At 41.3% G+C, this 22,177-nt stretch overlaps 1 protein-coding gene across 1 annotated transcript in view; it reads right to left on the reverse strand.

Annotated features, from left to right (window-relative positions):
* SLC38A3 (solute carrier family 38 member 3) overlaps positions 1-4,076 on the reverse strand; it is a 30,601-nt gene extending 26,525 nt beyond the window's left edge. The window contains exon 1 of the mRNA XM_003762301.4: positions 3,948-4,076. The gene's annotated coding sequence lies outside the window, so the exon portion shown is untranslated. The remainder of the gene's footprint in view (positions 1-3,947) is intronic.
* Between the last annotated feature and the right edge of the window lie 18,101 nt (positions 4,077-22,177).

Consider the following 22,177-nt stretch of genomic DNA (forward strand, 5'->3'; position numbering starts at 1 on the left):
CCATGCTGCCCAGATTAGGAGGAGAGGATTTGATAGAGATTGTCATCACAGGAACATCTGATATTAATATGCAAATAGCAGGAGAGAAATGTGACCCCAGAGTTCCCAGGGATTCCTGGAGCTTGGAGCGGGGAGGGGGAAGGGAGACCAGGCTAGAAAAAAAAAAAAAAAAAAAAAAGTCCTGGTCCATACCTAAACTGGTGCTGGCAGCTGGATGGTCATTTGTCAAAGATGCTCTGGAGGAAATTCCTCCTCCAGGATGGGCTATGCTAATTAATGTCAAAGATGCCTCCCGACTTGTGCGAGTCTGGCGTTCCTTAGCTCTAACCTCATCTCCTCTCCCATATTCTAGAACAGAGAAATGTCAGAAGCAGAAGAGACCTTAAAATATAAACCAGAGAATGTCAGAACTAGAAGAGTGTTAAAGGACCCTATAATCCAATCTTTTTTATTTCAGAGGGAAGAGACTTGACCAAGATCACACTGAGCCATCAGCTAAGCCAACAAGTAAACCTTATCTCCCGCCTCCCTTTTCTGCACCCTGATGGACTCTGGCGTCTGGCTTTCAAAGCGTCCTCGTGGAGGGTACCCATGGGTCCCACCTCGGCCCTTTTGTTCTTCCTTATACACAAATGCAGATTCCAGATCCTCGTAAGGCAGACCAGCCTCCCTCTGGACATTCCCCTTTGGGACAACTTTCATGAATTTTCAAATGTCATTGAGTGACTGATTACCCACAGTAGGACAAGGGAAAATAAGTTATGAAGAGTTGGAGATCCAAAGTACTCAGGCCCCCAGATTTCCTCCCAGCACAAAGAGGGAGACTAATTCAAGATTGAAAAGCTATCTGGTATATTAGAGAATCATGGATCTACAGCTGGCTCTTAAAGGTCATCTAGTCCAATGTTCTTTCTACAGTGGAGGAAACTGAGCCCATCAGAGGTGCAGGGATTGCATCTGGTAAGTAGATGCAGGATCTGAACCCAGACCTCCGCAGAATGAGAAGTAGCGCTGTTCAATGAGAAAAGTCCTGAATTTGGAGTTCCAACGCCTTGGGTCTGCCAAGGTCACTGTGTGACCCTAAGCAGTCACTTCCCCTGTGGGTCTCAACTAGCTGACCTTGAAGGTGATCTCACTTCCCAATCAATGCCCCTCTGACACCAGGCCCAGTGCTGTTTCTCTCTCAGCTAGCTTCCCTCTGGGTATGAGCTATTTGGGGGGCTCCTGTCCCCTCTGCTTGGCCTCCTTTCCTCCTGTACCCTGGAAACTTGTCTCTTCTACCCCCCAAAGTGTGTATCATTTAAAATAGCTGAGAAGCCTTGAGCTCCCCAAATGATTCACACCTGCTGACACTGACGTAATTTCCAGTTTTATCTAAGCTTCCCTTAGGATGTCACCTCTGCCTTCTGTCTCCTGTGCTTCTCCTCATTCCCACTGTCCCTGACCTGGATTCTCCGTATGGAAGCTGGGAGACTGTTCAGTCTTCAGTCCCTGGCTCCAAAGTCACCTCCTCTAGGAAGCCTTCCCTTACTGTTTCACCCCCGCCCAGCCCCGCTCACCTTCCTACCGAGTCCTCTTCCTTGGCTAAAACAGCAGAACACATTTTTCTTCAATCAGACAGGTTTTTCTTTTTATTTCCCCCCCCCCCCCCCCCCCGACCATTCAGTATGTGATGCTGACCTCCTTAGCCAAATTAAGAACTTCTCATAGGAGGAGTTAGGGCCTGGAACTGCCTCCTCTTTCTTGCCCAGCTTGGGAACTCCCCCAGATCTGAGTCTGGGCCTCTGTGTCTCCCAGACTGGGAGGAGGCCTGGATGTCTTCCTCTGTTTCCCCTGCTCCTTAGGCAAATGGAAGTGGGGTGGAGGGGCTCCAGGATCAATGATTAATTCATATGATCACATTCAATGAACATTTACTAAGTATCTGCTATGTGCAAAATATTGATTTTCTTAACTGAGTCTTCAAAGCTATTCCCATCCTAACTGAATGCAAGAAAGCAATGAGGATCTCTGGGGAAAGAGATAATTCCAAAGCTGCAGGAAGAGACAACACTGATTCATTCACTGAATAGTTATTAACCGCCTACTGTATACAGAATACTATGCTGCCTGCTAGAGATAGAAAATCTGGGTAAGATCTATTATCAAAGAATTTCACTATCTAGTAAGGGAATAAGATACCACCCAAACATGTCCACCATTACATACTGAGTACAGTAGAAAGCAAGTCAAAGTGCTATGTGATATTTGGGGAGGAAGGGGGATTCGGGGGTGCATGGTGGGGGTGAAGGAAGACTTTTCTCCATGAAAGCCGGATTTGGGACTCTATTAGGCTTTCAGGGCAGCTCCTCTTTTCTGCGACTGTATCAGAGCTGTTGGGAATTCTTAAGGGAGAGAGGCAAGTAATGGATCTTTGGGGCAAATCCAGAGCTTTGGATTCTGAATGCCTGAAATCCTGCAGATCCTGGGGCTGGTTCCTGCAGTGTTTGGGAGACTTGGGGAAGTGGGACAAGGAGTTGGATCTAGGAAAAACATTTAAGTTTTTTTTTTTTTTTTTCCTCAGACCTGGGATAGTGGTATTGGGGTCTCAGGAGCTGCGGCTGGGTGGGAGGTCAGCAGCAGCAGAACTTCTTGCAGAAGCAGATTGACCTTTAGGACCAATCGGTTTGGGGACACTTAACCCTTGCCCTGTTTGGAACCCGTTCCAACCCTTTTACTTGAAAAACCCCAGACAGCAACAAGTACAAACCTCTCCCCCGAGCCCCGAATCTGATCCCCGGTGCGTGCTCCTGTGGCACGCCCCCTGCCCTTGATTTCCCGGGCCCCAGAGCTAGAATCAAGCCAAGAGCTGGTGGGATAGAGGGGGGTGGGAGGGCTCGAATTAGAGGAGGTCCTGCTCCCCTGGATCCCAGGTGTAAACAAACGCACGCAGTTCTCTCGACCAATACAAGGGGAGGTGGGTCGGACTCATGCAAATCTCCCGCTCCGCCTACAGACCCCCTTCCCCGCCCCTCCCCCACATGCTCCCAGTTACATTGATAAAGTGAGATACTGGGTGTTTGAGGAATGCGCGCCGCGCCAGGCAGGACCGCGTGCGCGCACAGCCCAGGCCACCAGACCCTCTGCAAATAGCCTAGCGTGAAGCACACGATGTGCCCAAAAAGCCCCGCGGGTCAGACTCTGTATAAATATATCCCTCCGCCTCTCGCCCTTCCCGGCTGGGCAGGCCTCTGGGCGCAGGCCCCAGCCCGAGGGAGCACCCCCAAAACCCGGCTCCAGGCCAATCCCGTCGGGCAGTCGCTCCTGCTTCCCCTGCCCGGGCGTGGGGACGCGTCTCCCCGCACGTCCGGCTCGAGCCCCCCGGACAAGGCGCTGTTGTCTGGGCAGGGGGGCGTGCTCACCCACAGACCCCGAAGCACACTGCTCACACTCAGAGACTTCTAGGGAAACATCCACACACTCCTACAGCCACACACACACACACACACACACACACAGACGCACAGCCTCACATTCATCCCCACAGGCACACGCACTCAGACACACTCATGCAGACGCAGATCCCCACGCTGTCGTGTCCTGCCCCTTCCCCTTCTGCCTCCCCAGACGCGGAGCTCCATCGGGGGGTCAGAACTGCCGCTGAGGCGGAGGAGGAGCCGGGGCTGACCCTCCTTCGAGTCCCCGGGGACCAGGAGTGAGGGAGGCGAGGACACATCAAAAGTTGAAGGAATGGCACTAGGCATCTAGAGGAATGGGGGTGGGGCGAGCGGCCGAGAAGTCACCCCTACTCCCCTGGCTCTGCCATCTCCCACCCCCGCCCCAGGAGCTTTAGATTTGGCCTGATCCTTCCCCGAAAGCTTCTCCAAGTGCCCACCCCGAGCTGGAAGTCACTGGGCTTGAGGGGGAGGGGACAGAGGGGATTGGAAAGGGGCGTCCCTGCTCGGTACCTGCAGCCCCCGGGATCCCACGGGCCGGACGAGGCGAAGAGCTACGAGCTGCTGGGATCCAGAGGCTCCGGGGTCCGCTCCGCGATCCGGCGCTGTCCGCTCTGATCCCAGACTACACGGTGCTGTCAGGCAGCTGAGATGAAGGGCGGCCAGCCCCGCCCCCGGTCCCGCCTGTCCCCGCCTCAGGGGGTGGGCCCAGGAGGGGGACAGGGTCCAGAGCGGGGAGTGCAGGGGCCCGAACTGGGCAAGGGAGAGAGCGAGAGGCCCTCGTTAACTTGCTGGAACAGGAGCTGTCCCAAGCAACAGCGGCCTCCCCAGAAAGAACTCAAAGCCTGATGTGACAGGGCCAGGGAGAGACATGACCCAGAATACCAAGGGAACTCCGAGTCTTGCCTCACCTAGGGAGAATAGGAACTCCTGGAAAGGGCCCTGGGAGACCTGGATTACAGTCCTGCTTCAGCCTAACTCCAAGTGTGACCTTGGAACACCACCTGTCCCTCTGGCAGACTCAGTTTCCAACTCCATAATAATAATAAGGGAATTGGAACAGATGGGGTTGATCACTTGAAAACCTTTCCAAAGGATCCTAATGTTATTCTTCCTCTTTGCTCCAGTTTGTCAGGGTCTCTTTTCCTTTCTCTTATGTGAACACCCAGGGCTCCCTCCTCTCCTCTTCTCTTCTCACCTCTTTTTCCCTCTCCTCTCTTCTCTTTTCCTCTCTTCTCTTCTCACCTCTTTTTCCCTCTCCTCTCTTCTCTTTTCCTCTCTTCTCTTTTCACCTCTTTTCCCCTCTCCTCTCTTCTTCTCTCTTTTCTCTTCTCCATTCCTGTTCTCTCTTCTCTCCTCTGCTCTCCTGTTCTGTCTTCTGTCCCCCTCTCTTTCCAGAAAATGGATATATTAAGCTCAATTATCTTAAAGAAATAAGAAATTTGGGAAAGGAACAAGAGACAATCATATTCCCATCAAGGAAAAATCTCGAATGCTGAAATTAGTAGGGAGGCAAACAGAGTAAAGTGACTTGTCCAGAGTCATACAGCTAGTCTGAAGTCAGATTGAACACAGGACGATATCTTGCTGACTCCAGCTCGTGCTCTATGCACTATGGCACTACCTAGCTGCCCTCAGTGCATTTTAGTGACCATATCTACCTTTCAGACCATGGGCACCCTGAGGTTGGACATGTTCAGTTCATTCTCTCTCTTTTCCAGTTTGATGACTATGGCTCCCTCTTTCCCAAGTGCGTCTTAGAGTCACTCCATTGTTCTCAGAGGCCAGGAAATGGATCTTCGTTGAATTAGCCTCCTGCTGTGTTTCCATCCTCTGGGGTTCTCTTCCAGCTCCAACTTCATTCCCTTTAGTAGAAGGCTTACCATCTCTTCTCCATCAGGTGTAAACGATTTAAGAGACTGAGTCAGGAAGGACTATTGGCTTCTTTTGCAGAATTCCTTCCTCCATTGGCTGACTGCATGGCCTTAGCTTTTCATGATAAGCTTTTCATGTCTTCTTAACTTCTAGAACAAGGAGATACCTTAGAAATTGTTAAAGGTAGTCCCTCCCCCATTTTACAGATGGGGAAATTGAGACTGATAGAGGTTACAAAACTAGTCATCAGCCCCTGCTGATGATCAGCCAGACTTTGGCCCCAGGACTTCTGACTTCAAATATAACATTCTTCATGATTGTTCATGTATAACTATATCAGATTGTTTGCTATCTTGAGAAGAGGGGAAGGAAGGGAGGGAGGAAGAAAAACTTGGATATCAAAATCTTACAAAAATGAAAATTGAAAACGACCTTTAGGGCAATTGGGAAAAAATATTATTAAGTGAAAAAAAACCACAGTATTCTTTTTTTTCTATTTGAATTTTATTTTATTTTGTTAAATATTTGCCAAATGCATTTTATTTATTTTTTAAAATAACTTTTTATTGACAGAACCCATGCCAGGGTAATTTTTTACAACATTATCCCTTGCACTCAGTTCTGTTCCAATTTTTCCCCTCCCTCCCTCCACCCTCTCCCCCAGATGGCAAGTAGTCCTATACATGTTAAATAGATTACAGTAGATCTTGGATACAATATATGTGTGCAGAACCAAACAGTTTTCTTATTGCTCAGGGAGAATTGGATTTAGAAGGTATAAATAACCTGGGAAGAAGAACCAAAATACAAGCAGTTTACAGTCATTTCCTAGTGTTCTTTCTTTGGGTGTAGCTGCTTCTGTCCATCCTTGATCAACTGAAACTAAGTTAGATCTTGTCTTTGTTGAAGAAATCCACTTCCATCAGAATACATCCTCATACAGTATCGTTGTTGCGGCATATAATGATCTCCTGGTTCTGCTCATTTCTCTCAGCATCAGTTCACGTAAGTCTCGCCAGTCCTCTCTGTATTCGTCCTGCTGGTCATTTCTTACAGTTCTTACATTTCTTACAATTACTTAATAATATTCCATAACATTCATATACCACAATTTACTCAACCATTCTCCAATTGATGGGCATCCATTCATTTTCCAGCTTCTGACCACTACAAACAGGGCTGCCACAAACAAAAATTACAGTATTCTTAACACTATACCACACTGCCTCTTATCCTCTCTGGGCCTTAGATAGGGAGATGTCTGTCAATTCCCATCCTCTTTTTTTATATTATAACTTTTTATTTACAAAACATATGCATGGGTAATTTTTCAGCATTGACAATTGTAAAACCTTCTGTTTCAACTTTTCCCCTCCTTCCCCCACCCCTTCCCCCAGATGGCAGGTAGACCAATACATGCTAAATATATTAAAGTATATATTAAATCCAATATATATATACACATATTTATACAGTTATCTTGCTGCACAAGAAGAATCAGATCTAGAAAGAAAGAAAAAACCTGAGAAGGAAAACAAAAATGCAAGCAAGCAATAACAGAAAGAGTGGAAATGCTATGTTGTGGTCCACACTCATTTCCTATAGTTCTCTCTCTGAGTATAGCTGATTCTCTTTATTACTGAACAATTGGAATTGGTTTGAATCCTCTCATTGTTGAAGAGAGCCATGTCCATCAGAATTGATCATTATATAATCTTGCTGTTGCTATGTATAAAGATCTCCTGGTTCTGCTCATTTCACTCAGCATCAATTCATGTAAGTCTGTCTCCAGGCCTCTCTGAAATCATCCTGTTCTTACAGAACAATAATATTCCATAACATTCACACACCACAATTTATTTAGCCATTCTCCAATTGATGGGTATCCAGTTTCTAGCCACTACAAAACTGCCACAAACATTTTTGCACATGTGGGTTCCTTTCCCTCCTTTATGATCTCAAGGTATGCACAGTTTGATAACTTTTTGGGCAAAGTTCCAAACTGCTCTCCAGAATGGTTGGATTTGTTCACAATTCTACCAACAATGTATCAGTGTCCCAATTTTCCCACATCCCCTCCAATATTCCACATTATCTTTTCCTGTCTTCTTAGCCAATATGAGAGGTGTGTAGTGGTATCTCAGAGTTGTCTTAATTTTCATTTCTCTGATCAATAGTGATTTGGAACACCTTTTCATATGACTAGAAATAGTTTCAATTTCTTCATCTGAAAATTGTTCATATCCTTTGACCATTTATCAGTTGGAGAATGGCTGGGTTTCTTATAAATTTGAGTGAATTCTCTATGTATTTTGGAAATGAGGCCTTTATCAGAACCTTTGACTGTAAAAATGTTTTCCCAGTTTATTGCTTCCCTTCTAATCTTGTCTGCATTAGTTTTGTTTGTACAAAAACTTTTTAACTTAATATAATCAAAATTTTCTCTTTTGTGATCAATAATGACCTCTAATTCTTCTTTGGTTACAAATTCCTTCTTCCTCCATATGTTTGAGAAGTAAACTATGCTGTATTCTAATTTATTTATAATCTCATTCTTTATGTCTAGATCATGAACTCATTTTGACCTTATCTTGGTATACGGTGTTGAGTGTGGCTCAATGCCTAGTTTCTACCATACTAGTTTTCAATTTTCCCAGAAGTTTTTGTCAAATAGTGAATTCTTATCCCAAAAGTTGGGGTCTTTATGTTTGTCAAACACTAGATTGATATAGTTATTGACTATTTTGTCCTGTGAACCTAACCTATGCCACTGAACAAGTAATCTATTTCTTAGCCAATACCAAATGGTTTTGATGACCGCTGCTTTATAATATAGTTTTAGATCTCCCATCCTCTTTTTTAAAAAATATTTTCCAATTACATGTGTAAGTAATTTTTAGCATCAGATTTTTTCTTTTGAATTATGAGTTTCAAATTTTCTCCTTCCTTCTTTAATTCCAATTCTTCCAAGGTTTGATGGATCATATCAACATGAAGTGTTTAGTGATAACTAAAGATATCTTGGTCAAAGGTTAAAGAGGGAAAGACTGATATGAGGAGGGGATAGTGAAGGAACGAGCCTGGTTAATTCTAATCTGAAAGGTTGTTTTAATTTTTTTTTTAAATTAAGCCTCTTTCAAGGCTACTGTTTTTTCCTCAACTTCCTCTCTCATCCACAGGAAAAAGCCCATTTGAAACTGGGTACTCTCTCCCTTCCATTTCCCAGAAAACAAAAATTCTCAACTCAGTCCTGAAATATGAACAGGATAACAAATATTTGAAGAAGCAGTTGGTATGTGAACTAACAGCCAGGAGACCCGAGTTCCAGAGCTGTATGACTACAAATTGGTAAATCATTTCCTTTCTTGGTGCTTTAGTTTCCTCAACTGTCAAATGGGAATAATCACATTTATACCCATGTATCTCCAAGGGAAGTAGAGGAAAATGCTTTGAAAATATTAAAAAAAAAAACATAGAAATGGAAGTTTTTAATTATACAGAAGAGGACTTGTTTTTCTTGGGGTGGGGGGAGAATCATGAGTCATTTAATCAATTTAGCAATCAAGCTTCAATTAAGTGTTTTTATTGTTTGCCTACTGTGTGCTAAAGCCCTCCTTCATTTAAATCCAATTCATTTGCATGTCAGGGTTTTTTTCAAGAAGGAAGGACAAAGAATGACAACAAGCACCGGGGATGAAAAGACAAAGAGGAAACAGCAGCTTTCCTTAAGAAATTTACATTCTTGGGGCAAATAACATGTCCCTTAAGGAAATATGAAATACATAAAAGTAATTTTTAGAGAGGCCCTTCTTAGCAGAGGTGCCCTTTGGGCTGAGCTAAGAGCCATGGGCAGGAAGTTCCAAGGAGGTCAACGTCAGCTCAAAGTAAGGGAGACAATATTCTAACAATGAGAATTATCCCCAAAGTAAAATGGATTGCCTAGGAAAGGAACTCCTCATTCTTTGGAGTTCTGGAAGTAGAAGCCAGATGACCACTTGTATAGAGTGTTGTAAGGGAGAGTCCCATTTAGGTCCAAGTTGGACCAGATATCTTTTGGGGTCCCTTGCAGATCTGAGTTTCTGAAAAGTTTTCAGAGTCTGTGTGGGTGTTGGGTCTGGCTTAGAATCCTGTTTCCTCCTCCATGCTCCTGTAGTCAGGGTACCCAGAAAATGGTTTGCCCATCCTCTTGGCCCCCTTCCTTCACCACCAGACAGGAGATGATTCCAAACATCAGGAAATACAAAACAGATTTCTATTGACTTAGAAAGGAGTTATTTGATTAGGACTTGTTGTCTGGAGGGAAAATGAAGGTTGAAATGGGGAGAGATTTTTGTTTTGCCTCTGACTGATGACACCATATGTTTGATTTCCCTGAGTTGACCAGGAACTGTGTGAGTTGGGAAAATCCCATCCCCTTTCTGGGCCCTCATCTATAAAAAGAAGAGACTGGACGGGATGGACTTTAAAACATCAAACATGGTAGGGATGGGGGAGAGGCACAGGGAGGATGGGGAAGTCCTTGGTGAAACCCTTTCTGCAGATGGAATAGTTTCTGGACCAATCTTGCTGTAGTAGAGAGCAGTAATGGGTGGGGGAGGCAGAGAGCAGAGGCTGAGCTGAGGCCCAAGGCCCTGTGTGGAGGCAGCTGTTGTTGGCTTTTGCTGTGATGTTGTTGTTGAACCCTCGGGCTTAGGGCCAAAGCAAACCTCCTACATCCCACACCACACCGTGCCCTGGCCGCCACCTGCAGAGCCTCCCAGTTCCAAATGCCAAAGGTCAGGTACCACAGTTGGGCTCTAGCTGAATGACTGGGACCTCATAGAAACACCCTGTACCCTCCCCCATCCTGAAGGGAAGGTTCCTGGGATAAGAATAAGGGTGGGGCCACGGTGGCCTTGATTGTATTGGGATTGGGGAGTAAGGGGAGCCTCTATTCACTATTCTTTTCCTGAGAAGTTATTTAAATCTTCAAGCTACTAGACATGTTCATTTAACAGGCAAACTGGGGCACTACACTTGACATTAGGAAGGCAAATTTTGTGTTGGACAATTATTAGCCATGAGACTTAGAGAGGGTCATTTAACCATATTGCCTCAGTTTCCTCAGAAGCCAAATGAGGTAGAAGGTTGGACTCAATGGCATCTAGGATGTTTTCCACCTCCAAATATACGATCCTCTTAGTACCTTGTGACCCTCTCTGGGCCTCAATTCCTCATTCATAAAATGAAGGGGTTGTATATGATAGCCAGTACCTTGAGAGCCTCCAGCTTTATGATCCTATGGTGCATGAGCCACCTAGCAAACAGGAATCAGGAAAGAGCCAGGAATAAAAATAAAACCTACTTCAGGATCTGGGTTTTTATCATGTTGGTACCTGTCACATTTGGTGGAACTCTGTAAGTTTTAGTACATAGTTTTCTTAAATCGTCACAGCCAACTTAGTGATGGATCCCTCAGGAATCAGTTTAGGCTGGCCCTCAGATGAGAGATGTACATCATCTCTGATGGCATGGCCAAGATGGAGAATCTTTCTGCCTAGGAAGGACCCACCAAAGCTTGTCTTTAAAAATTGGTTTCTGCTTATTTTGGAGAAAAAACATTCCAAAGAGTAACAGTATGATCCTGAACTTGAGAAAGATAGCTCAAGGCAACAGGGTCCAAGAGGTAATTGACTGCAAGACTCCAAGCATTAGGAAGGCTTCACTATGGGCTATCAAGGGTGGAATAAGTGGGTTATTACCATGGGTCTCCTTTCCTTGGACTGACCCTACTATGGTGAGTAATATATTAGTACTGAGAAAGGTGATCACCTCAAAGAACACAGAATTTCTTGATCTTCAAGGAATACATTTTAAGGAGGTCTCTCCCTCATAAATCAGAAATGGAATAAATCATCTCATACCTGGGGTAGATGGAAAGAAGCCCTCAAGTAGGAACCAAGCTAAGAGTATTATCAAGAGCCTGGCCCCCACAAGAGGATCTCTTCCTGATGGCGTCAGAAGAACTAAAAAGTCCAGGAAAAGAGAAGCTGTGAGCAGAGGTGAGAGTTTATGGCATTGATCAGAAGGACCATTTCCTTTTAGGATCTCTTTCCCTAGAATGCCTTTAGGGAGTAAGGAGAAGAATCTTCTGTGAAGACATAATCTTCAAGGACCCAAGCTTCTGCACAAACAAAATTAATACACCTAGGATAAGAAGAGAAGAGGTCAAATGGGGGGAAATCATTGCATCTAATTTCTTAGATAATGGTCTGACAATGAACAGAAATATATAAAATGAAAGTTCATTCCACAAAAGTTAGGTGATAAAAGGAGATCAACAAGCAGTTCTCAAAAGAAGAATTAAATTAAAACAGTAAGGAGGAAGAATTCCCAAATCAATAATAAGATTGAAAAATTGATTGGCCAGATTGAAAAATAAGAGAATGTGCATCAAAACAACCGTAATGTTTGATCTTATACTCAGAAAAATTGGCAAAGCTGACAAGGGATGAGAATATTTCACAACAACTCAAATGAGAAAATAGAAAGTTAAAGTGATTTGTCCTTGATGAAATGATTGTCTTGGTTCCAAAATTTATGTCGAAAAGCCCACATATCCGTGTTATAGCAGTATCTATACCCATTCTCCTGTCCTTGTGGTCCCAAGATTAGAAGAAAGAGCTAATATCCAGCCAAGGTGTGTTACATTTCAGAGTCTTTCCAGATCAAGCTGAAGTGAGATAAATCCAAGCTCTACCTTACATAGCACAGGAAGATTTTAGGGGTTTTTTGTTGGTTTTTTTTTTTTGGAACTTGGATGCATATATTGGTGTTCCCTTCTCCCCCCATCTCCTCCAATCTAAACAGCAAGCTGCCCTATGAGAAAGGGATATTGGCCTGTTTAGCTGCTAACCTTCTCCCATGCTCTAGGAGTTACCCTTATGCTGAATTCTATATTGGATATAGAGCCCTAAATGAGTCTTGGACTGACCCTTGCTACTAAGGTAAACTGGATGGAGGCAGACAGAGGGACTGTCTTTTTCTTATTATAACCTTTAAAATCTTCTTAATAATTGGAGCTATTTAAAAATGAATTGAGCTAGAGACTTCTGGAAGCCAAGATGGCAGAGTAAACAGCAAATTGCTATAACTCTCCTATATTTACCTAAAAAAAAACCCATGAAATAGCATCCCAAAATAAATTCTGGAATAGCAGAACCAGCAAAAAGATGAGGTGAAACAATCTATTAATCCAAGAAACTTGGAAGATCAGCCAGCAAGGTCTGTCTCACCCAGGGAAAATGGGAGAACAGTCCAGGGCCAGAAGTATCCACCAAGTCCCACTTCAGCAAACTATCAGGAGATCCTGAACTCCTATACACTGGAGCAGGCAAACACCAACAACAGGACCCTTTTATGTGCCTCATCATGGCCAGGGGAATTGGCAAACTCTAGCTCTGAGAACCACCAAATGCTTCCACAGAGCCCCAGGCAAATAGGCATCCTCCAGCTGTTAGAGCTCCATTTGCTTTAGCATATCCTTGGGCAGACAGGCAGTAGCCAGTGGTCAGACCACCATGTGCTTTGGTATATCTCTGGGAAATGCAGAAACACCTCAATGGTCTTAGTATACCCCAAATACCAGCTTTACAACCCCAGCTCAACACCAGGTAAGCTGCAGACCCCTACAGCCTCCCGGCAATGTCAGTCACCTCAGCACAGCACCAGACACAAAGGTCTCCCATGAATCTCAGGGTAATATCAATGCAACATTAGATAAACATTTAGGGGCTGCAGCTCTTGACACAAGAAGCATAAAACAGTGACCCTTCCACCCTGGGAACAGAGCTCAAATTTAAAAGAAAAGAAAAAGGTCAAAAAAGATAAGCAACCCTCCCCCCCTCCATACACACACACAAATAAAATCTAACCACAGAAAGTTATGAATGATAATTATGATGCTGACAGGGAAGATCAAAACACAAAATCAGAAGAGGACAACAGTGTTAAAACACCTATGGGCAAAACCCCAAAGAAAAATGGGAAGTGGTTTTAAATCCAGAAAGAACTCATGGAAGAGCTCAAAAGGGAATTTAAAAGTCATATAAGAAAGGTAGAAGAAAAATTGGGAAAAGAAATGAGAGTTGATGCAAGAGAATTATTTTTTAAAAAGTCAACAGCTTGGAAAAAGAAAACTGCTTAAAAAGTAGAAATGGCCAACTGTAAAAGGAGACACAAAAATCCACCGACAAAAACAACTTAACAAGTACGATTAGCCAAATAGAAAAGAAAGTACAAAAGTTAATTATGGAAAATTATAATTATAATATATAGAATTATAATTGGGAGTAGGGACAACTAGGTGGCAAAGTAGATAGAGCACCAGCCCTAAAGTCAGGAGGACCTGAGTTCAACTTAACACTTCCTAGCTGTGTGACCCTGGGCAAGTCACTTTACCCTAATTGCTTAAGCAAAAACAAACAAACAAAAAAAGAATTTTAATTGGGCAAGTGGAAGCTAATGACTATATGAGACAAAAACAACTGATTTGGAAAATAGATCCAGGAGAGACAATATCAGAATCACTGGACTGTCTGAAAGCCATAGTCAAAAGGAGGACTTGGACAGCATCTTTCAAGAAATTATCAAGAAAACTATCCTAATATCCCAAAACCAGATAGCAAAATAAGCATTGAAAGAATTCACTCATCACCTCAGTAAAGAGATCCCCAAATAAAAACTCCAAGGAACATTATAATCAGATATAACCAACAGGACCATCAGATCAAGGAAAAAATACTATAAGTAGACAGAAAGAAACATTTCAAATATTGGAGAGTGCAATTAGAATTATCCAAGTATAGGGGCAGCTAGATGGTACAATGAATAGAGTATGGGCCCTGGAATCAGGAAGGATCTGTGTTCAAATCTAACCTCAACACTTACTGTTTGTGTAACCTTAGGAAAGTCATTTACCCCCAACAACTTCAAAAATGCATACATTTATCATACTGTATATATCACACAAGTTGCTTTATGATCAACTATGAAAGACTTGGTTCTTTTCAGCGGTTCAGAAATCCAAAGCAATCCCAATAGTCTTTGGACAAAAAAATGCCATCTGCATCCAAAAAAAGAAAAAAAGAACTAAGGAGAGTGAATTTAAATCAACACATGCTGTGTTCACTATGTTTCTGTTTTGTTTTGTTTTTATCCCTTCCATGGTTCTTCCCTTTTGCTCTGATTTTGCTCTCCCAACATGACTCATAAAGTAAAGTGTATTAAAAAATGAATAAATTTACCAGAAAAAAGAGATTACCCAGGACTTAGCAGCTACAACATTAAAAGAATTAAAAGAATGGAATATCATGGAACATGATATTCCAGAAGGCAAAGGAGCTAGGACTATAACTAAGAATCACTTACCTAGTGAAATAAGCATAATACTCCAAGGGAGAAAATGCTCATTCAATGAAGTAAAAAAAATTCAAATTTTCATAAGGAGAAACCAGAATTAAACCAAAAATTTGGTCTCCCATATCAAAATGCAAGAGAAGCCTAAACTGGTTAAAAAAAAAAAAAAGGAAAATAAAATATAATGGATTCAATGGAGCTAAATTGTTTATATTCATACAAGGGAAGATGATACTTGTAGTTCTTAAATATTATATCACTAATAGTACACCTAAAAGAAATATACATAGATGGAGGATATGAGTATAAGGTGAATTTGAGGGAGTGATATGAAAATAAATTAAAGGACAAGAAAGAGGAGTACCCTGGGTGCAGAAGAAAGAGAGAGGTAAAATGGGGTAAATTACATGGAGAGACACAAGAGATGTATGACAGTGAAGAGGAAGACGGAAGAGTGAGTTACAAGCATCAACTGACCTTTACTTTCAGCAGTATTGACTCAAAGAGGGAATAATATATACAATAAATTGAATATAGAAATCTATTTTACCAAAGAGGAAAACAGGAAAGGAGGAAATTAAGTAAAAGCAGTGGGGATGGGGTGGGGGGGTGTAAGGATTGGAGAGAACTGACAGAAGAAAGGGCAGCCCAGGGGAGGTAGTTGACAAAAGCAAAATAGAAGCAAATGTTGAGGAGGAAGTGAAGGAAGAGAGAGGACACATAGGAGGAAAAATAGGATGGAGGGAAATACACAGTAATCATAACTGTAAATGGGAATGGGACAAACTCTCCCATAAAATCAGATAGCAGAGTGAATCATGATCCAGAATTCTACAATATGTTGTTTACAAGAAATTCACTTGAAGCAGAGAGACTCAAGAGTAAAGAGTAAAGGGGCTAAAGCAGAATCTATAAGGCCTTAGCTGAAGTTAAAAAAAAAACACCCAAAGATACCAATTCTAATTTCAGAAAAAGCAAAGCAGAAATAGACCTAATTAAAAGAGATAGGGAAGTAAACTACATCTTGTTAAAAGGTACAATAGACAGTGAAGCAATATCAATACTAAACATATGCTCCAAGTGGTATAGCATCAAAATTCTTAAAGGAGAAGTTAAGTGAGTTACAGACTCAAGACCAAATATGAGATAGAGAACATTACAAAATGTAAAAAAAAAATTGTTTTGATTATATTAAGTTTAAAAGCTTTTGCACAAATGAAACAAATACAACCAAGATTAGAAGGAAAGCAGGAAGCTGGAAAACAATCTTTATAGAAAGTATCTGTGATAAAGGCCTCAGTTCTCAAAAATATATAGAAAGAACTAAATCAAATTTATAAGAATACAAACCATTCCCCAATTGATAAATAATCAAAGGATAAGAACTGGTAGTTTTCAGATGAAGAAAACAAAGCTATCTAAAGGCATGTGAAGAAATGCTCTAATTTTTGAGTAGAGACTTTCAAATTTAAAACCTCAGAAGTACCACCTCATACCTAGCAGATTGGCTAACTGACAAAAAAGGAAAATGATAAATGTTGGAGAAGATGTGGGAAAATTGGACACTAATGCAACTAAATGATGGTAGAATTATAAACTGATCCAACCTTATGGAAAGCAATTTGGAACTATGTCCAAAGGGCAACCAAACTGTTCATACTCTTAGATCTAGCAATACCAGCTATTAGATCTATATCCCAAAGAGAACATTAAGGGGAAGCACGTACATGTGCAAACATATTTATAAGAGTTCTTTTTGTTGTAGGAAAATAATGAAAATTGAAGAGATGGCTATTAATTAGGGAATGGTCAACTGAACAAGCTATGCTATATGAATGGAATACTTATTGTTCTATAAGAAATGATGAACAAGGAAATTTCAGAAAATCTTGGAAAGATTTGTTGAACTGTTACAAAGTGAAATGAGCAGAAGCAGGAAAACATTGTATACAGTATCCACACCATTGTGTGATGATGAATGAACTATGAATGTCAGCTCTTCTCAGCAAGGTTATGATCCAAGGCAAGTATAGAGGATTCATGAAGAAAAATGCTATCCACATCCAGATAAGGAATTGATGGACTCAGAATGCAAAGAGAAGCATACTTTTTTCATGTATAACATTTTGTGCGTGTGTGTTTTTCCCTTTTGATCTGTTTCTTCTTTCACAACTGTGACTAATATAGAAGTATACAGCACTGACATGATCAAATGATTTTCCATTTTAGGAAGAGGGGAGAGAAGAAAAAAAGGAAGAAAAATTTGAAACTCAAAATCTTGTATAAACAAATGCTAAAAATTGTCTTGACCCATAATTGGGGAAAAACACTATTAAAGTAAAAAAAGAAAAGAAAAGAAATTGCTTCAGCCATTTCCTCTAGCAAATACCACCCTAATCAGTCTAGCAGTCATCAACATTGAGGCAAGACTTTTCACTTCTAGTAAAAAAAATGATTTGCTGAAGGCTCAGATTATGGGGTTAGTATTTTTTAGCACAAAATTATTATTTTAAAATTTTTTCTCTTTTTTTAATTAAAGCTTTTTATTTTTTAAATATATACATGGATAATTTTTAACATCACCCTTACAAAACCTTGTGTTCTAATTTTTCCCTCCCTTCCCCCATCCCTTCCCCTAGATGACAAGTGATCCCAGTGTTAAACATATGCAATTCTTCCATACATATTTCCACAAATATCATGCTGCACAAGAAAAATCAGCTCAAAAAGGATTAAAAAAATAAGAAATAAAACAAAATGCAAGCAAACAACAAAAAAAGAATGAAAATACTATGTTGAGGTACACAGTCGATTCCCATTGTCCTCTCTCTGGGTACAAATGGCTTTCTTCATCACAAGGCCATTGGAACTGGCCTGAATCATCTCATTGTTGATGAGAGAGAGGCATGTCCAACAGAAATGATTACCTTCCCACCTTCTCTAGCCTTATCTTATCTTTTGGCAGACAACCTTGTCTCCTACTTCACTGAGAACACTGAAGCCCATTGGGTTATGAGCTTCTTATTCCCACTCCTTCACACCTAGAATGCCCTTCATATCTTTACCTGTCCTCTCTTCCTTTGCTCTGGTCCAGAGGATGAGATGACACTTCTCTTTGACCAAACTAACACTTGTGCTCCCATCTCCTTCAGGAGATTGCCCCATCTATCATGGCTTAAGCTTCTTTCTCACTTTCAATTTCTTCTTATCTCCTGTTTTTCCCTACAGCATCACCCCCCCCCCCCACCATTCTTAAAAACAGCATCTTTTAACCTTTTCAATTCCTACATTATCATCCTGAAATCTGGCTCTTGAGCATGCCTAATTTGCCTAATGTGGAGCTTGGGGGGGGGGGGCGTGGCGTGATATGGGATACCATATTGTGTGAGTGGACTAGCCTTTGATTGGCTTACCTGCATCTTTAAAAGTGGATGAGACTCCTCTGAAAGATTCCTATTCCATACCATTAACTGAACCAAGTGAAAGGTGAGGGATTTATCCTTTCTCTGCTTACCTCTCTTATATTCCAATTCCAAGAAATGAATCCAGGGGTACTTATTCCTGTCCTGTGTTGTTTGTCCTGGAGATGATTGTCAAAGGACCAGACTTCCACCTTGGATCCAGGATTTCAGGTGAGGTGATACAGTAGCTAGCTTGGCACTGGAGCCCTTAAAGCCAGGAAATCTGGGGCTTGAGTCCCAGAGGGGCATTTTTGGAGCTGGAACTGCGATTGTATTATATAGGAGCCAAGCTAAGCTATCCCTTTCCCCTTCTCAGAGCCTGAGGTGGTACAAGAGTGAAGGAGAATTATGCCTCCCATGTTTTGGGGAGTATATTTGTATTTTTGTGATTATATTGTTTGGAAGCAAATACACTCCTTTCTTAAAGCATCACTGTATTACATTCCTATATTTGTTCTACTCAGTTCTACTCTGCTTCTATTTCATTACTAGTTGATCACCCCTCCACATTCCCATTCTACTCAGTGGGTTAACTTCTTAATTGCTAAATCTCAATTGATATCCCATGAGATCTATCTTCAGTATTTAACATTATTTGACATTACCTCTCCCCTCCTCTCCCCACCCATATCTTGAAAATATGCCTTCCTACTCACACTGCTCTCTCTTGGTTCTTTCCACTTGTCTGTTCTTTTTTGGCCTCAGTTAATTAGTCAATAAGCATTTATTAAGTTCTAATCAGGTATCAAGCACTATGTGAAATATTAGGGATACGTAGGACCTGGGCTCAAGGAGTGCATATTCTAACAGAGGAGACAACATGCAAAAATGTGCAGAATCCTGGTTTATAAGCCCGCCTAAAGATGAATATCTCTAATATTGTTTTTGGCTTTCTTTTCTTCTCTATGCTATTTCTTTTTTATTGAAGATTTTTATTTTCAAAACATATTTTCACCATTGACCTTTGAAAAAACTTGTGTTCCAATTTTCCTTCCTTCCCTCCAACCTCTCCCCTAAACGGCAAACAATCCAATAGATGTTAAACATGATAAAAATATGTGTAAATGCAATATAGGCATACATATTTCCACAATTATCATGCTGCACAAGAAGGGTCAGATCAAAAAGGGAAAGAATGAGAAAGAAAATAAAATTCAAGCAAATAACAACAAAAAGAGTGAAAATACTATGTTGTGATCCACACTCAGTTCCCACGGTCCTCTCTCTGGGTGCAGGTGACTTTCTTTATCACAAGACCATTGGAAATGGCCTGAATCATCTCATTGTTGAGAAGAACCATATCCATCAGAATTTATCATTTTATAATCTTTGTCGTTGCTGTGTACAATGAAATCCTGCTCTGCTCATTTCTCTTATCATCAGTTCATGTGAGTCTCTCTACAATCATCCTGTTGATCGTTTCTTATAGAATAATATTCCATAACATTCATGTACCACAGTTTGTTCAACCATTCTCCAACTGATGGGCATTCATTCAGTTTCCTGTTCCTTCTCACTACAAAGAGGGCTGCCACAAACTTTTTGTACATGTGGGTCCCTTTCTCTCCTTTAAGATCTCTTTGGGATATAAGCCCAGTAGTAACACTGCTAGATCAAAGGGTATGCACAGTTTGATAGCCTTTTGAGTTCTATGCTATTTGTTAGTCATTTCATCTACTTTACTGATTTTGGCTCAACTCAGGGAAGATTTATTCTAAATCTCTATATCCAACACCAATTTATGAATTGAATTCTAATGCCATCTCATCAACTGCCTGTTGGACATCTCCAACTGAGTGTCTTGCCAGTTCAATATCAAGTTCAGCATATAAGCATCAAATTCTATATATTAAAAATGGAACTATTTCATCTTCCCTCCCCAAATCTGCCCCTCCTCTCAATTTCCTTCTCTCTTAATATCACTATTATGTTCCCAGTCATTCACTCAGCCTAAAACCTTGGAAACCTCCTTAACTCTAACAACCGTTTGATATCCTCATCCCCAAATCCAACCAATTGCCAAATCTTTTTTAATTCTTCCTCTACACAATTCTTACATCTATTCTCTTCCCTCCATTCACACTTCCACCATCCTCTTTCAAGTCCTTATCACCTCTCCTTTGATCTGTTGAAACAGCTTCCTAAATTGGTCTCTCTGCCTTCAGTACCTTGCAAGTCATCCTTGAAATAGCTGCTAAAATAATATTTGTAAAGCATCGCTCTGACCGTGTGATCCTCTTGCTTTAAGATTTTCAGTGGCTCCCAGGACCTGTAGGATAAACTATAAATTCTTTAGCCTGGAATTAAAGATACTCCATAATCTGACTGCAATCTCTCCAGTTTTATTTCATTGAAATCTAGCACCAAAGATTTCCCCTGAGCTGAATTTTGAAGGAAGTGGAGGATTCTAAAAGAGTAGGGGCAGATAAATCACAGTGATTCTAAAAACACCAGAAATCATATCATATGAATTTAGCCCATTGAAAATTTGTGAATAGGAGTGATATGATCAGATATGTGCTTGAGGATAATTTATTTTGTCAGTTTCTTAGACAATAGATGAGAGAGGGAAGAAACTGGAAGCAGGGGGACCAATTAGGAAGGTACTGCAATGCAATTAGGCAAGAAGTGGTAAAGACCTGGACTGTATGAGAAGAGAAGGAACAAGACTTGGGAAATGCTATGGAGGTAGAAATGACAAGACTTGTCAACTGATTGAGTATGGGGGGGGGTAAGAGAAAGAAAGTCAAAGATGATGGAAGTTTTCAACCTAAGTTATTGGAAGATGAGTGGCTCTCCCCTGCCTCTACCAAAAATGGGGAATTCTGGAGGAAGAGCAGATTTGAGGAATAAGACAGTGAGCTCCATTTTGGACATTTTAGAGTTTGAAGTGTTGGTAAAACATTCAGGTAATTTGTAGCGTAGGGTGAGAGTTTCCAGAGAGCTGTTCGAGCTGGATACATATTTTGGGGAGACATTCATAGAGATAACTGAATCAAGTGAAACAGATGAGATCACAAAATGAAAGTAAATAGAAAGAGAAAAAGGGAAACATGAGGGAAGAAAACAAGAAGGAAGAGGAGAAAAAAGTAAAGGAGGGGAGAGAGTTTCAGAGACAGAGACAGAGAGTGAGAGGGAGGGATAAAGGAGAAGAAATGGAAAAAAATGGAGGAGAGAAAAGAGGGATAGGAGAGAAGGGGTAAGAAGGGAAGAGGAGAGGAAGGGAGAGGAGAAGGAAAGGGAAAAGAAGGAAGAAAAGAGATAAGAGGAGAGAAGAAGAAAGGAGAAGAGAGAGAAGAAAAAGAGGAGAGAGGAAGGAAAAGGAGAGTAGAGAACAGATAAGGGGAGAAGAGAAGTTCTTGGTAGACAACTATAGTTAGGGGATTGGAAATGGATGATGATTTAGCAAAGAATGAGAAACAACTTTTACACAGATGGAAACAACCAGAAGAGAGTAGTATCATAATTGCTAAAGAAGAAAAAAGCATCTTATAGAAGTAAGTGTTTGATAAGGTCAAAAGTCACATAGACGTCAAATAGGATGTGGATAATTATAAAAAGGCCATTAATTAGGCTGACCAGTTAGAGAGTTTTCATCACCTTGGAGAGAGCAGTTTCGGTTGACCTGTAGGGGTGAAAGCTGGATTGAAAGAGTTTGAGAAGTGAATAAAAACTTGAGGAAGTAGAGGCAATGATTTTGATTGTGAAAGAGATATAGGATAGTAGCTTGAAAAGATGGCAAGATGGAGTGAAGGATTTTTTAAGGACAGAAAAAACCTAGGCATCGAGTGGATGTGCAAGAGACAATAGCTCTTCCTGGACTCCATGATCCTACAAAGAATTTTCCTATGATTGGGTTCCATAGTATAACAAAACCACCAGTGAAATTAGGCAGGTATACTAGTGTTATATGTTTAGGACCAGATTTGAACCCATTTCCTCCTGACTCCAAGGCCAGTGATCTATCCACTAAGCCATCTAGCTGTCCTTATTTTTTTCCTTAGAGAAGAG

Source organism: Sarcophilus harrisii, chromosome 1 (assembly GCF_902635505.1).
Source record: "Sarcophilus harrisii chromosome 1, mSarHar1.11, whole genome shotgun sequence".
NCBI classification, from domain to species: domain Eukaryota; kingdom Metazoa; phylum Chordata; class Mammalia; order Dasyuromorphia; family Dasyuridae; genus Sarcophilus; species Sarcophilus harrisii.